At 44.5% G+C, this 15,310-nt stretch overlaps 1 protein-coding gene across 2 annotated transcripts in view; it reads right to left on the reverse strand.

The window, feature by feature from the left end:
- LOC106752109 (RNA binding protein fox-1 homolog 2-like) overlaps positions 1 to 15,310 on the reverse strand; it is a 370,278-nt gene that overhangs the window by 228,571 nt on the left and 126,397 nt on the right. Inside the window, exons 1-2 of one of the 2 annotated variants that reach the window (XM_014633558.1) lie at positions 7,245 to 7,353; positions 578 to 620 (exon numbers count right to left, since the gene is read on the reverse strand). The gene's annotated coding sequence lies outside the window, so the exon portion shown is untranslated. Of the gene's footprint in view, positions 1 to 577; positions 621 to 7,244; positions 7,354 to 15,310 lie in introns of those variants that run through there. The other variant, XM_014633549.1, reaches the window with a different exon arrangement.

Below are 15,310 nucleotides of genomic sequence, written 5' to 3' on the forward strand. Positions count from 1 at the left end.
CACGATCCATCACAGATCGCCTTTTTCCTTTTTCTCTTTTCTTTTTATTTTTTACTGTGTTCTGACAAAGAGGGTAGGATAAGGCAAATTAAAGTTTTCGTGTCAGAGTCCGGGTGAAATCGATACACCGGCTCCGTAATGAGGAAGAGTTCTCTAAACTCATCGCGGAATTAAACGCCCGGGGGATTAAAAATTGCCGAAGTACCGGATTGAGTCGACGGTCGGGAGGAAATCATCGAGAATCGCCGCGTCGTTTCAATTAAGGACACTCGCGTGCACACGGGAAAGATATATATCGATCGGCAGGTGAAATCGCATCGATTTCCGCACTGGCGGTTTCACCAGTTGCGCGGGAACTTTTTCCTTTTAACAGCGCGTTAATGTCGAGGCTGTAACTGTATAAAAACCGTTTGCGTTGGCGAAACATGCATGTTATTAAATTCTTAATGAATATTTTCAATCGTTACTTCGCGTGTACGGCGGAATATCGTCCCGATATGTGGCTCAATATGATATTCTAATAACGACATATATCAGTCGTGAAATAATGTTTGATAAAATTTTATCGGGTACTCACAATGTGTGCTATTCGGTGTGGCGTTTTGGCGAGGTGTTTCGACCTGCAACAAAAGAGAAGGGGGGAATCTCGTTAATCTCTCAAACACATATTATAGCAGACGCGAATCGAATGACTTAATATATGAAATTACACGCTCTGTTTCAAAGAGAGAGAGAGAGAGAGAGAGAGAGAATACGACAACACAGTCGTGATCGACGAAAAGGGCGGCGAGATTTACTCGAGATTCACTTCACATATTGTATTACACATTCTTGAAAGCCGAGATTCGCTTTAATTTGCATAACTAAGACGTTCTGAGACTTCATACCGGCTTCCAAATAGTGGCGTCCGCTAGCTCGGGCGCGCTCGTCGCAGAGAATTTAGATTAAATTCAGAGTGCGCGCGTGCGAACGAACGAGCGGAGTCTCGCTTATAACTTTGTCGTGCGCGCGCGGGCTTCAGCACCGATGAAGAAAAGCGGTTTGCTTGACGGCGTGGAAAAACGGGGCGCATCTTTTCAACGACGACGAATTGACCGACGAACCGACCAGTCAGTCGGCCGGTCGGCTCGTTCGATCAGAGATTGTCACCACGCCGCGCTCGCGTTCGCGACGTCCAATAAAACGTTCAAAGGCCCGACTACGAGCGAGGGCGAGCTAGCACCGCGGGATTTCACGGGGCGGCGAAACTGCGAGAGTGCGGCCCGTCTGCTTAGTCTGAAATGGAAATCGCGGCACGCGGATCGACCCGCAGATTGCTGCATAAGAATTTTATTGCGCTTCCTCCTCCTCCCCCCCCCCTCTCTCTCTCTCTCTCTCTCTCTCGNCTCTCAGTGTCCTGTTCGCTTGCCGAGCGATTGTCCTGTCTCATCTCGTTCGATTCTCCGACTCGCCATTTCGCACGTAAAACTGCGCCCCCCGCGAGAAAGTAATTAACTCCCGCGCCCTCCATATCCCGTGGCGCATAACGACGGGCACGGTGAAAGAGATCCGACCGGCAACATCGCACGATCGAGAGGAGGGGAGAGTAATAAAGCAATTTGTGCAGAGGAGCGGCGAAAGATTCGGCGATCTCGCGCAACTAAATACCGCATGAGAATTTTATTGCATTTCCCTCCGTGCAGTCTCGACAACAGAGGGAACGACCACGGTCTGGTATCGCGTCTCGTGCAAGGCGTGAAACTGCATCGCGCGAAGAGGTAATTAACCTCAACGCGAGCTGAGCAACGCCAGCGTAATGCGAAATAAATCCAGCCGCGACCGGTAACGCTGCAACGTGCGATAAAGAAGTTTCCCGAAAGGACGGGAAAAACGAGAGGAGAGGGATGAAAAATCTGGAGATTCCATGCAACCGTGGATGATGAATGCACGCTCTGACATCCGCGGGACGCTTCGCGTCTTCGCTTCGCGGCCCACTCAAGGCGATCTGTAATCCCCGACAGAATTCACGACGGAATTCCCACAAACTCGCTGCACTGAGAAGAATGCCCAGTATTTATAACTATAATATCGCACGGAAAAATAATTACAGTCGGGAGACTCATTTTTGTAGTGGTAAAAAGGCGTAGTATTATTAATGACAAACTTCTTATCAGACATAGGAGCGGTTTAATTGTGAAAAATAGTAAGAAAAGTGCGTTTGATTCTTGAAAAAATAAGAAAATAGTGAGTCAGCTTTGAAAAGAAAAAAGTGAGTGAAAAGTCTTTTTCAAATGATTTATATGTTAAAACTCAGCTTGTTTATCTATTATACCTTTGCTCTAGAAGTCAAAAATATTGACTATATAGCGAAATTCAATGAAAAGCAAAATTTCAAAGAACGAAAAAAGTTACACGATACATCATGACAGTCCATTTGTATATTCCCTTGGATTCGTTTACTATTAACTTGTTTTGGCTTGGTGGGCAAAATAAGAATGATGGACAGACAAACATGGACAAATCGATTCTAACACGAACAGTCAGATGTGCTCATAATAATTATTTTTCCGATGAACCCGATAAAAATAGATTAAGAATCAAACTATAATTCTTCACTTTACAAACATAAACATTATGTCGTCGAAGTTATTATTATTTTCTATGTTCTGTGAATCTTTCGTTTTGTTTTGAAAAAAACTATGAAATGCCTTTGACGCCGAAAGTAATTTTCTATCAGCGTTTCTGGATCTCTCGATGTTCGTGCGGGGCGCGTTGAATTACAAAAGAGGGAATTCTATCGCGATTTACAGAGATCGTCGATAGTGGGTTTTACAGAAACGAACGTGGAAAGTGCTTCTGCGGGAAGAAGGCAACGTAACTCCGACGCTCTTCCACATTGCTCCTCTATTTTGGTGGACCCGCGAATCCGACGTTACCGCCGCATTCTCCGCCGCATTCTTCGATCGCCGCCCGTCGACGTGCGAAACGGCGAGAATGCAGTTTTCGTTCGCAGTTGCAGCTGCGAATCGGGCGAACGTAATTAGCAACGTCCCCGGGTAAATGCAGCGCGCGCGATTCTCGGGAAATCGCGCGCCCGTCGTCGGTCGGTTGGCAACCTCGAGCGAACGAGTTGATTACAAACTTGTCCGATATTTGTACGTCGCAACGAAAATAACCGACGTGTTTTACAGGGTGGCGGCCTTCGTCGACGGAAAGTGCTCGCGCGCGGGCGTTGTTAAAGACGCCCGACGAATCGCGATTATTACTTCCTGAACGTTGCCGCGCTGCGAAAACGCGATCTCGCCGAGTATTTGGCCGCGGCGGATAGGTGGGTGAATGCCATTTGTGTACGCGGCAGGCTTTTACTCTCGCCTCTCTCCCTTTCGTCTCCGTCTCCCTCTTTCTCCCGTCTTGGTTGCGCGAGTTCGTGTAACAATGTAACGTAATTGCGCGCGTGTGCGGTAAAGAGGGAAGAAGCATGAATTCTACCGCAGCCTTCTTAAAAATATCGCCTTATTCGCTATGCGGAGCAATTTGGACGAACAGAGGCCCGAAGGAATTGGGCGAATTAAATTTTCTTCTCGCGGTTGTTGGAAATGATGTTCGGCCTTGGTAGCGTAATTGCCAATGTAATTGCCAAACTCACTCATATTTTCTCTTCACGGATGTTCAGCGCAATTTACCTTTCCTTTCTCTATTTCTTCCTTTGATGAACATACGTTGTGTCTCGAAAAATGAGAATCTCGAGATTTGAAAAGAGAGTAGGACAATTTTCCCCGGAAATTATAAAAGTTATAATTTTTTAATCCAGATATAATCTTCTGAAATGCAACTTTCCAGAAATATTGGGAGCATGCAATTGTCCCCAAAAATTAGAGTACCGAAATCAGTATACTGACTGATACGAAACAATATATTGAGAAATTATTTTTAGTATTATCATTATTTCAGAAGATCGTCTCGATATTCGAATTTCGGGATTATGGCTTTTCGGAAAATCGCTCCCTCGTCAAATTTCAATATGATTTCTTTTGGGCAGCAATTCACGTCCGTCTTTTCTTCCGACCGACGTAATTCCAGTTAAACGAACCAATTCGTGAGCCATTGTACCTTCATGCAGTACAAGTTGTTGCGACGCACCGCCAAGGAGAGACCTGCGCGCACTTTCTGCTACTGACGTTTCGCATGCCTCCCCGCCAAAGGACTGAACTCCGTCGCCGCGAGGCGAGAGATTGAATTAGCGAAGTGCGCAACGACAGTATTAGGTTCACACGAAACACACCGTCGCGAGTCAACGACGGAGGAAGCGACGAAGATCCGCGGGAGCGCTTGGTCCTCTCCGGTAATCAGGTCGCCGTCGCTGGGCCGCTTTGACAATTTCCTCGTCATCTACCTTTTTTTCTCTCCTTCTCCCCCTCTCCACCTTCCTCCCGCAAAGTTTGCGCGAATTCCGCGATTGGAACTAAGTCAATAGACGAAAGACCGGCGCGCCGGGGATCGGATCAATCAGCCGTCCAGCGCGTGGACGGACGGCGCCATAAATTCTATCTCCTGAATTTCCCCGTGTACGTGCGCACGCGTTTATGTGTGTCGGGCGCATGTGTGTGAGCGCGCAACTGCGAGCGAGACTGCAACTGCAAACCGACTGTAATTGGAAGGGCCGTACCCATCGTGTACATGGAGGTTATCGCGCGCGCATCGGCCGCCGTGAATCGAAATCGAAAACCTCGGGGGCGCGCGCAACGTCCGCCCGGGCGTTTTCGGCTTCCGAATTAGGCATATCGACACGTATACTCTAATCGAATCGACCGGCCGCGCGCGCGCGCACCAACGTGCGCGAATTCTCGCCGTCTCTCTCTCCATTCTACTTGGCGTATTCTCCCGCCGCGCGTTAGGAAACTTTTAATCGCGAGCAAATTGGCCCGTCTCGCAAATCGATACCGTCGCGCTATCGTAAATCGCGAACGGCCGCGTATCGCCGCCGGCGACGTATTATTGCCGCTCGGGCGCGCGCCCTCGCGAAAGTCCTGCCGCTTTTCTCTGTACGATCTGCCAAATGAATTTTACTTCGCCCGGTGTGGAAATCTATTTTCCCGCTGTACGACACGTTCTCTCGAGTAGTGGCGTTAATTCCGGATAGCCGAATATTTCCCGACTGCCGCCCAGGTGATTTTTCCTTATTATTATTTCTTCTCATCTGTTACCTCAAGTCGCTCCACTGATAGGAAATTATAGCTACTTTCGGTGCCGGCTATATTCATTTTTTTATATTAAATATAAAAATAGTTAGGAGAAACGTTTTTCTAGTAAATGTTATTATAATGTCAGTGATAATAACCTTACATATATGTTGCTATTGCTATAAAATATAGATAAAACCGAAAGTAACTATAGTTTTCTATCACTGTAAAAATATTAAAATAAGATCAGATTAAGATAAGATCACATAATAAGGTATAAAATATCTAGTTTTTATATATAAAGTGTCTGACAGCAAACGTGCCGTCCGTCGTATACTTGTAATTTAGGTCAATATAAGCAAAAAATCATTTACCATTTTGCAAACAACCGAGCAAATTGAGATATGAATTAGAAAAAAAGCCTTTATACATGAAGAAACATCCTTACATTTTCAATAAGTCATTAATTAATAACTCATAATTTCGCATGGTTGTTTGTGAAATGCTAGAGAACTTTTTCGTTCACATTGACTTAAACTACAAATATTGACGGTTGGCACAGCCAACTAACGGTCTAACTAGCGTTAGACATCCTGTATGTTACACACACACACAAGATATATTTATCAAAATAAAATATAAGATATCTGGCAGGGTATATTTTTACTTTTTCCACTTTTTAATATAAATAAAGTAAAAAAATATCTGGCAGATCCATATCGAACTTTAGTACTGAATATTTTTATGCTTTTTGGTTTCAGTATATCCAAACTGACATGTATTAACCGTGTATTCGAAATAAATTTTTTTCATGGAATCATAAAGTAAATGTATCAAAGTCATATTGACAGTACTATTTTCGAAGACCACTAGCAGGATCATTCGGATATCTTTTGAAACGTCTCTCCGTCCGATCGTGCCGACTACGCACGTGTCGCTGTTGGTCCATTAGATTCGCATTTGCGATTATTATTCTAATTACTATTCTATATACATTAGCTCCCGAGATCGTAAATATGTTTTATTATTGGAAGCAAACGATTTAATCACACGAATCGCATAATTTTACGGCTCGTCGTAGTCGTACGCGAGCAGCGATCCCGAATGTTGATGATTTGCGTCGCATTCACGTGACCACACAATCTTACTTGATGTAGTTTGAATTATTCGTAATTAATATGCAAATTCTCTAATTTAATATGTAATTCACAATTGCATCTCGATTAATATTCATATTGTGATGTGCTTGTTATTATATCGCGAGACCCGAATTACTTTGTACCTTCGACGACCAAGTTATACGACCGTAATTGATCCGCTCTAATATCGAACATAATAAACGCCGACGACACAAAATATACGACGCGACATCGTCGAGTATTTCTTTCACGGCACCGGGGCGAAGCAACGACTTGTCGCGACACGTCCGAGATCCATTAACGGATTCACGGCGCCGATAAAATTCGCTGATCGAAGTCGTTCCGAAATATTCCCGCACGTTACACTTTTCCGGACCATGATAACCCGAAGAACCGATGTCGTCATCATCCTAAGTTCGCTCGTATATCCGTATTTGTCCATGAGAACTCGCCTCGACGATAATCGTAAAAAAAAAAAAAAAAAAAAAACGCCGTTTCCCCGGATGTAATCTACTCGGCTAAGGTTCGGAAGAGGTCATCCGCCTCGAATTTCGCACGAATTCTCAAACACGTCTTATCTCACGCTCGACTCTTACGAGTGCCCTACGTAGTAGCTCGAGCAATTTATTTCGTTTGAAGTCAAAACGACGTATGTGACTTACAAGGTGCATCAGAATAGCAAAGAAAGACGCAGTCGAATGAGAAACAGATATCTTCGTGTACTTTTCAGGGAATCTTTCCATCACGAACGAGAGTGAATAATTTCCCGACTTAACACGTCGGCTGCTACACCAATATTCATTATTTATTTCAAAGTTCAAATTAAAGTTGAATATTTGGAGATACGATAACTGCAACTCAAGATACGTATATCTGTTAGTTCGTGTCAATGGCTCACTATTTATATCATCATCATATATTTAATTTATTATATGCGATTGCTTGCCTTTTCACCTTTGATCCTTGACCATTTCATCTTTTTATAGCAACTCGCCCGGACTCGCTTACGAACTCGAAGTTTTGACACACTCGGGAGCGACGCGCATGTTGCACGCTGCAACGCTGCCGACGTACTGTGAACGAGCGCCGCTCACGTTGCGCGGGCACTGCACTGCGCATGCGTGAGCGGCGGCGGGGAGCGACCACGTGGTCGAGCAAGCATATGTTCAGCGGCCAGCTGACGGCGTGGGAATGGGGGTAAGGCCGTATTTACACTTGGCGCGTACGACTTACACTCATACATTGTCAAACAAAGCAAATTTCCATTGACAGTACTTGGATGCAGTACGTATTCGCCGATTAAAGTCGTTCTGAAATATTCGAGAATCGCTCAAAATATGATCGGCGTTATCTTCGCTTCTAGTAATCTTAGCGACTTGGAACAAAAACCATTGGAAAATTGATATTTCTGAACTTCTGGTAAGTGTGCAGTTGTTACTTATTCTAAAAACAATTAAAAATAAGGATTAATTAGTGATGTGGGATTATTAGGATAGAAAAATCGATTGGTTTTCGAGTTGGAGCGGAAATTAAACTATAAAGGGTAAAAAAACATTTTGTATACGTCTTCTTATGTTAAAATCAGTTATTGTTAAAATTCTTGTATTACATTTCTTTCTGAATACCTGTTTATTAATTTAATATTTTGTTTATGTTATCTCAGTATATTTTGTGTTGAATCGATATTTAACGTGTATTAATTTTAAAGTAATATTTGTAAATATTAAATTAACACGTTTTATAAAACGAAGTATACTTCAGTGTTAACATATGGATATTAATTTTGTGTTAATTTTTGATGTAATATTTGTGTTATTTTTCGATATATTCATCTTGTATTAAATTAACACAAATTTTTTTACTATGAAACCGAGAAATTTTTCAGACACATTTGTAAATTATGAAAGAACTTTTGTCAAATGGAAATTTGGTCGAATGGTTGTAAATTGAAGTTATAGCGATTAAACGATTGTGTCGCTAACAACAATATGTTATTGCAAATATAACGCTACACAAATGGTATGAAAGAAAGTTTATTTTTAGATAATCCAGATTTATAAATTAATTTGAAAGATTCACACAAATTAATTTAAAAATCAATAAATATTCCTGACGTCACGCAACTCGCGTGCTTTTAAACTGTATATTTTTATATTTATATCGTGCGAAATAGATTTCTGAAAGGTGTAAAATAAGGATTTGATTTAAGGGCTTTTGCTTACCAAATAGCGTAGCGCGAGGTTTTCTCTAACGACTTCACGGTGAGTTCGCAGATTTCATTTCCGAGTGTGCCGTAATCCTAGAAACTTTTCGAATTAAATTTCTAAATTACACTTGATCTAGCGAGGAGGCCCTCTCTCACTCGGTGGCCCTCACTTCACAGCCGCATTTTCCTTTATTTTCCAGGCGGGTGGGAAAGTCCGCGGTAGTTTGAGGAGCGTTTATCGAGTTTCGTTTCGTTCGGTGATTTTCCGCGTAATTTCCGAAGGAGATCCGGGTCGTGCGAGTCTTATAGTGGGAAATAATAAATCGTTTCGCATTCTTTGTTCGATCAGTGACATGGTTTAACGATCAAAAGTCCACAGAGGCGGCATTGTAAATTTCTAAAAATCATGCCCAATAAAATATGAACACATTTGATATCACATTTTCCGAACGCAAATCACTACGGTGGACTACTTTTTTGTCGATACATCGGAATCTTACGTCGAAGTTTCGTCGTACAAACTTGCGGAGCCGTACGGACGCGGAAAATCGAACGGGCCGACGAGGTCTTGGACACGGTGGTTGAAAAATTCGTGCGAGGGTGAAACCGGAAAGTATACCGCTAGCGGCGGGTCGGACAAGGCGATGGTGGTTAAAAGAGAGGCAGGCAGAGGGAGAAAAAAGGAAGGGAAAAAGACTGGATGAAAAGCGCTGGTCGAATCGAGGTCAGCCGAATAATAAATCATTCGGCGAGATCCTTTCCGGTCCGGAGCGCTGTAAACCGTGCCCTTTCAAAACAATCGTATAAAACCGGGCGTCCTTATGTTGGCGGAGAAAAAAGCAGAGGAAGGGTGAATGACACCGCAATGTGAAACGCGATACACGGTTCTACGCGATCGTATCGATCGGCAGGGAGAAAGCTCGGAGGTGAAAAAAGAAATGCATATTTGAAGTATTACGATGAGAATTTCGAGCAGAAAGCGTGACCGAGTTTTTAGCCCCTGAATACGCGGAACGGAGGAGCATGAACGGTGCTTTCAGAGTGCGTTATGATTAAAAATAAATGCCGTAAAATGGGAGAGAAAACAAAAAAGAGAGATAGAAAGAGAAAGAGTACATACACAGAGAGAGAGAGAGAGAGAGAGACACTCGCGTGTGTGTGTGTAGGATTATTTTCGCCCGGGTTCAAAAGGTGGTTTCTGTGCTATTCTGCGCGATTCGCGCGCCTTGGATTCTCAAGCACCTGCCACTTGTGGCCCTCCCTCGGAGAGCCGCCTCTTCAATTTAACGCATGCAATCCTTCGTACATCCCCCCGAGCAATCAATTGCCCGCCGCGGCGCGGTGGCAAATGCACGCGGCCGCGATATAGACTCGCTACGAAATGCCGGGCACACGCGCCCGATATTTCCCGCCGGCATCACGTTCCCGCCGTATTTCTGTATCGCTTACGAGATGCCTTTCATCTTATCGGACCACCGGTGCCGCTGGAAAAAGGGAACCATGGTGATAATAAAATCCGAAACTAATAATATCCGCGACGGCAGGCCGGGCGAGCTGAAGAGTGAATCGGGCCGGGTGCGCACAGGGCGAAATTCGGTTACGCCGAACGCCACCGAATACGTGCGCACGCGTTGCGTACATAAAGGCCTGTAGCGGTTTCATAACCACCGTGATGTGTCGCGGGGAGAACACCGGATCAAAATGCATCGATACTCGCTACACTCGCGCGCGCGCCCGCGATGCGATGTAAAATTTACAACGTAAAAGTCGCAGTGACGCGACAAAGTCGTTGCGACACGCTCGGCGAAAAGATGAATACGAGAGCCAACGGAGTACGTGTGCACAGGTGAGCCACACTTGTATCTTCGGTCTGCGATTTCTGTAAATTTTGAACACTGAAATATCGAGCAATTCTCATGAACATTGGAGAAATGCGAGCGGTCGCGTTGGCGCACGCCGTGTCTCCAAAACATTTTTTAGATAACTTTCTAAGGAGATTTGTCTAAAATTTGAAGAAATTTGTCTGGGAAAATTTCAAGGATATCGTTTCAGCGGAAGTAGGACTGGCGCACGCAGTGCGCTAACGCGACTGCTTGGGCTCCTCCTCGAGATGTTAACATTCTCGGAATTTAATCGATACTTTGAGATCTGAAATTTGCAAAAATTGCAGACGGGAAGTACAAATGTGATTCACCTATATGTGATTACTCCGCTGTATGAGAGTGGAAGATTGGCCGTTGACGGTGAAGTCCGAAATCTTTAATAATAGTCGCACGATAGCGCGACGCAATAGTCACCACAACAGAAAGTTACGTCCCTGAGATGCACGGATAACCGGTGTATGTGGTAATGGATACGCGAACTGCAGTTGTTCCGAGTAATGGTATCACGGATAAGCCTCGTAAAACGGTAATACGTTCGACAGAGAAGATAAAGTTCGCCGTCACACAAGCGAGCGAACGAGAGAGAGAGAGAGAGCTAGATAGATAGAGAAATATCGCGGGGAATCCTACCGTCGATTCAGTCGATATTCACACGCTTTTATTTTTATCTGACCTAAATCTGCAATTGTAAGATCCCGACAGAAACCCGATCGGAGAATCGCGGATCGCTCGAAAAGTCTCCTCCGAATTACTTATACACAAAGCGTCGCACGTTAATAAATTGTAAACAAAATTTCCGAGAAAAGCAAACAAAACATCGGCGAAGTCTATGCATTTCGTTCTCTTTTTTTACCTATTTTTTTAAATTACCTATACACGATCGAAGCGCCGCAAATTAATAAATCGTAAATTCGTGAAATAAAATTTCCGTAAAAAAGAATATCGTTTTATTTTTCAGTTAAATGGGAGAATTGCCGTTTATTCGCGAGAGAACCAAAATACGTTAAATTTAAAACGTTAGACGTTTTCTTAGAATTTCATTAAATTCTTTCAAATATTTCCCGTAACTTTCCGTAGTTTCCATAGCGGGCGAAAAATTTTCGGCGAAGGAAGCGTGCAGAAAATTTCGACGGATTTACGCCCCTTTAATATCCGGCCGTTCGTCGGGCGATTAAAAGATCCAGCGTTAACGACGGCATGAAAGAGCTGCAGACAATATTTGTCGGTGCAACGGTTTACAAAGCTAATAGCGCAGCACGGCAGTGCCAATATTGTCCCTCTAGTTTACGATAGAATCACGCGCTCTCGCGCGTTATATGAAAATAAAAAAACAGCGCGCGCGCACACACACACGCGTACGCACGCATACGAGTACATATGAACATGCACATGTAGGCGCACATCCACGTCGCTGCAATTTTTTCACTTCGCGTGATACGCTGCGAGAGAAAAGTGGCGCGAGAATCACGACGTTGAAGTGCACGAACGCGCGTCGCATAAACGTAATGGAATATCCGCGTTGCAATTGGCCGAGTTAACAACCTCACGGCGGACGTGAAACTCGGACACCGGGTACGATATCGGCTGAAGAGATTCGCTCAGTGTCACCGGCATTAGAAAATAAAAGGGAACTCGCGTTTCACCGCTAAGATCCGCGTTGCGAGAGCGAATAATAATAATGGATCGGGCGTTGGGAAAGAGCAGGGCGATAATAACTGCCGGGAAGACAATCCCAGATTGCATCGTCTCCCCTAATAATGGCGAGAGCGCGCGATTCATCTTTCTCGAAGATGAAATAATAGAATTAAAATATTCTCCTTTCCGTGTGCTACCGACTCTCTCTCTCTCTCTCTCTCTAAGATACAAAGAATTCAATTACTCTCGAGTGACAGCGCGCAAGCGGCTCTTAGCGATCGCGAGATATCTCGCTCCTTACGATATCTCGAATTAATTAGAGCGAGGCTAAAGGAAAGAATTACGATGTGAAATCGCGTGCTTCTCGGGCGCGAGGAAGACCCGCCAGGGAGAAGACGGAGATCTGGGGAGAGCGAGTGAAAAAGAGGGACTCGGCTTTCTATCAGAGCGGAGCCTCGATCGCCGCGTCTCGACGGACCACTCGATCGACCGGAAGTGATAACAGAATGCACCTGTGTTTCCCCGTGATCGTTCTACGAGCTTCATTGTTATCGCCACGCTTTTCCCCTCGAAAGACCAGCGGCCGGATATCGAGATCGAGGTGGGATTCCCATCGCGCGCCTGGAGGAAGCGCTGGCGTTCGCGCGAGCGAACGTCGTCGTCGTTGCGCGTCTCATCGGCTCTGTGATTCGCGCAGACGAATCGACCGTGCGTCGTTATCGAGCCGGATAGTTCGACGTACAAGCGAGGTAGACCGCGTGCACCCGGGACGATCAACCCCGATAACTGCGGTGGGGCTTGAAAGATCTCCGAAACAGCGCGCAATACGCGCGTTCGTGCGCTTCAACGAGACCGACCGGACGAAAAAAGCTGCATGGCGCGATCTTCTTCTCCATTATGCATCTTGCGTATTTATTTTCGCGGCGATCGCTGTCAGAAATATCTTAGGCTCTGGTAGCTATAATGCAAATCCAAATGTGTAATTTTACATGTAATCACTCTTCGCGCATTCGTGCGAATGTTGACACTATGATTTGAACGTTGATACTATGATTTTACACACATACGCGTGTAAAAATTACACACTTGGATTTACAGCGCGTACACTGAAAAAGAAGCTGCCACGTTCAAGTAAATACTAAAGAATATTGAAGTTTATTTTATTTGGATTGAGTAAATGTTACTTGAATGTAGCACTTTTTTTCTTCCAGCGTACTATATTCAAGTAATATTTACTTAATCCAAGTAAAATAAACTACTCCGATACTCCTTAGCAAATATTTACCTGAACGTAGAAATGTCTTTTTCAGTGTAATAGTTTTCAGTGTTATACGTGGCCGGCGTCGTGCATACCTCACTGATCCGCGTCGCGTTCAGTGGGAGGAAAGGAAAAGAACGCGGGCCGAAAGCATATATTCGATGTTGTAAAATAAGCCGAGCATGTGTACGTATCGTATAAGCGTGGCGCGAGCTGGGTAACAACGATACAGATACTCGCCGTATCAATTTTGTAAGGTGGACATACGCAACAATAGTTTTCCTGTCCGTCGTGCTCAAATATTAAAGGAATTAAAGGGAAGAACGATGGCACGCCGGTGGAAACGGCGCATCGTGCGCCGGCGTATCGCCGTTCATTCACGTGTCAACGAAACGAAACAAATCGCACGAAAGCGTTTTATATCCGCGAAATACAGAGACGGAGGAAAAAAAGCGAGAGACGGGGAGGAAGGGAGAGAGAACACGCGCCGCCGACGAAGCTCGAGTGCGCGCGTATTTTTGCGCAAGTTTAAAAAATCATCGCGGCCTCTCGACAAGGTAACGTGAAAATCTGCCCTCGGCTGTCCAGCTACTTTGAGAGTAACTCTTATCTTCTCTCTCTTTCTCTCTCTCTCCCTCTCTCCCTCTCCTGAAGAATCGAGTTCGGGTCTTCCGATAAAGGATTATTTCTTTCCTCCGTTTAAACCCGTTTCTCCCTGAAACTCGCGAGCGGGAGACCGTCGATTTCCGGCGGACTCGTTCCCGGGGGATTATTTACATAGCACGAGGGGTGAGTTCGTTATCGAATCGTTACTTCCGTTTTAACGATCTGCTAAACGAATCGCGCGAAATGGCGTAAGGGCCGTAACACCGAAGCGACGACTCGTCTCCACTTATATCGTTACGCCCGCGTTTACGACCGACTTTGCGAGTTATGTCGTCAGGGAAGATGAAAATGTTGCTCTTTGGGACTCTTCATCGCTGAGCCGAGTCAAATAGGGTCAAATCAAGATAAGTGACTTTCTCCCTCGCTTCATCCCTTCAAGGGTTCAAAGTTTTATTATAAGTGTAATTTATGTGTATAACAATGAAGAATTTCGAGAAAATCTTCCTGTGTTACGTGGAATTTATTTATATTAATTATTGATCTATCTGTGTGTGTGCATACGAAAATGAAAAAGACAATGCAAATTATGAATTTTAGAACGCAATGTTCAACTTTCAATTGTCTCTTAATTTTACACTTTCAGTCAAATTATTAACTCCTGTTTCACACACGATTTCCGTTTCGTTACTCTTATAAATAATATTTATAATAATGTTATTTCTTCATTTCATTTTTAAAGCTTTCACTTGAACTTAAAAATAATTTACAAGACGTAAATACATTTACTTTTTTAGAAAAAAAAAAAATGATCGTGAAGATTGAGAAGCTGATGAACAAGGTAGATGGAAATCACAACATCAGCTGAACCATTACGTAACTAACCAACACAGTAAAGTTAGAGAGTTACAACACTACCAACTTCGTAACTAAAAGAGATATTTTCGACACATCTAACGGAACGCCCTCGAGGTTCAATTTCTGCTGGAGTTAATATCACTACAATTACGATTGCGTTTCGATGCACCAATGAGCTTTCGTCGGCCGCGCGATAACCCGCATTTTTCACATCGTTCGCAGGATATGTCGCGCGTTCGTTCCGTCGACTTCGAACACGGCTCGTTTTCGCGACTCACGGTGGAAAACCGACGAAAGGCGTCTCGTCGGAAAACGAGCCGATCGACGCGACACCCGACGTTCCGCGGCAAAAAGTCGTGTCGCAGTCGTGATAAACGAGCGTCGGGCACGCCGTCGACGGGATCTCGTTACAGGACGACGACGTGATCCTCAGGCGAACGGGCGAGCGTGTTTCCCCTTTTTGCCATCGCGTTGCGGTGACTTCGCGTCGCTTCGTTTTCTCTATCGCGATTTCACCTCGGCGGATCTTCGCGCGCAGATTTTTACGGGGTTCACTGCGATTCCCCCCC

Source organism: Dinoponera quadriceps, unplaced genomic scaffold, assembly GCF_001313825.1.
Source record: "Dinoponera quadriceps isolate SergipeBrazil2010 unplaced genomic scaffold, ASM131382v1 scaffold96, whole genome shotgun sequence".
In the NCBI taxonomy this organism is placed as follows: Eukaryota; Metazoa; Arthropoda; class Insecta; order Hymenoptera; family Formicidae; genus Dinoponera; species Dinoponera quadriceps.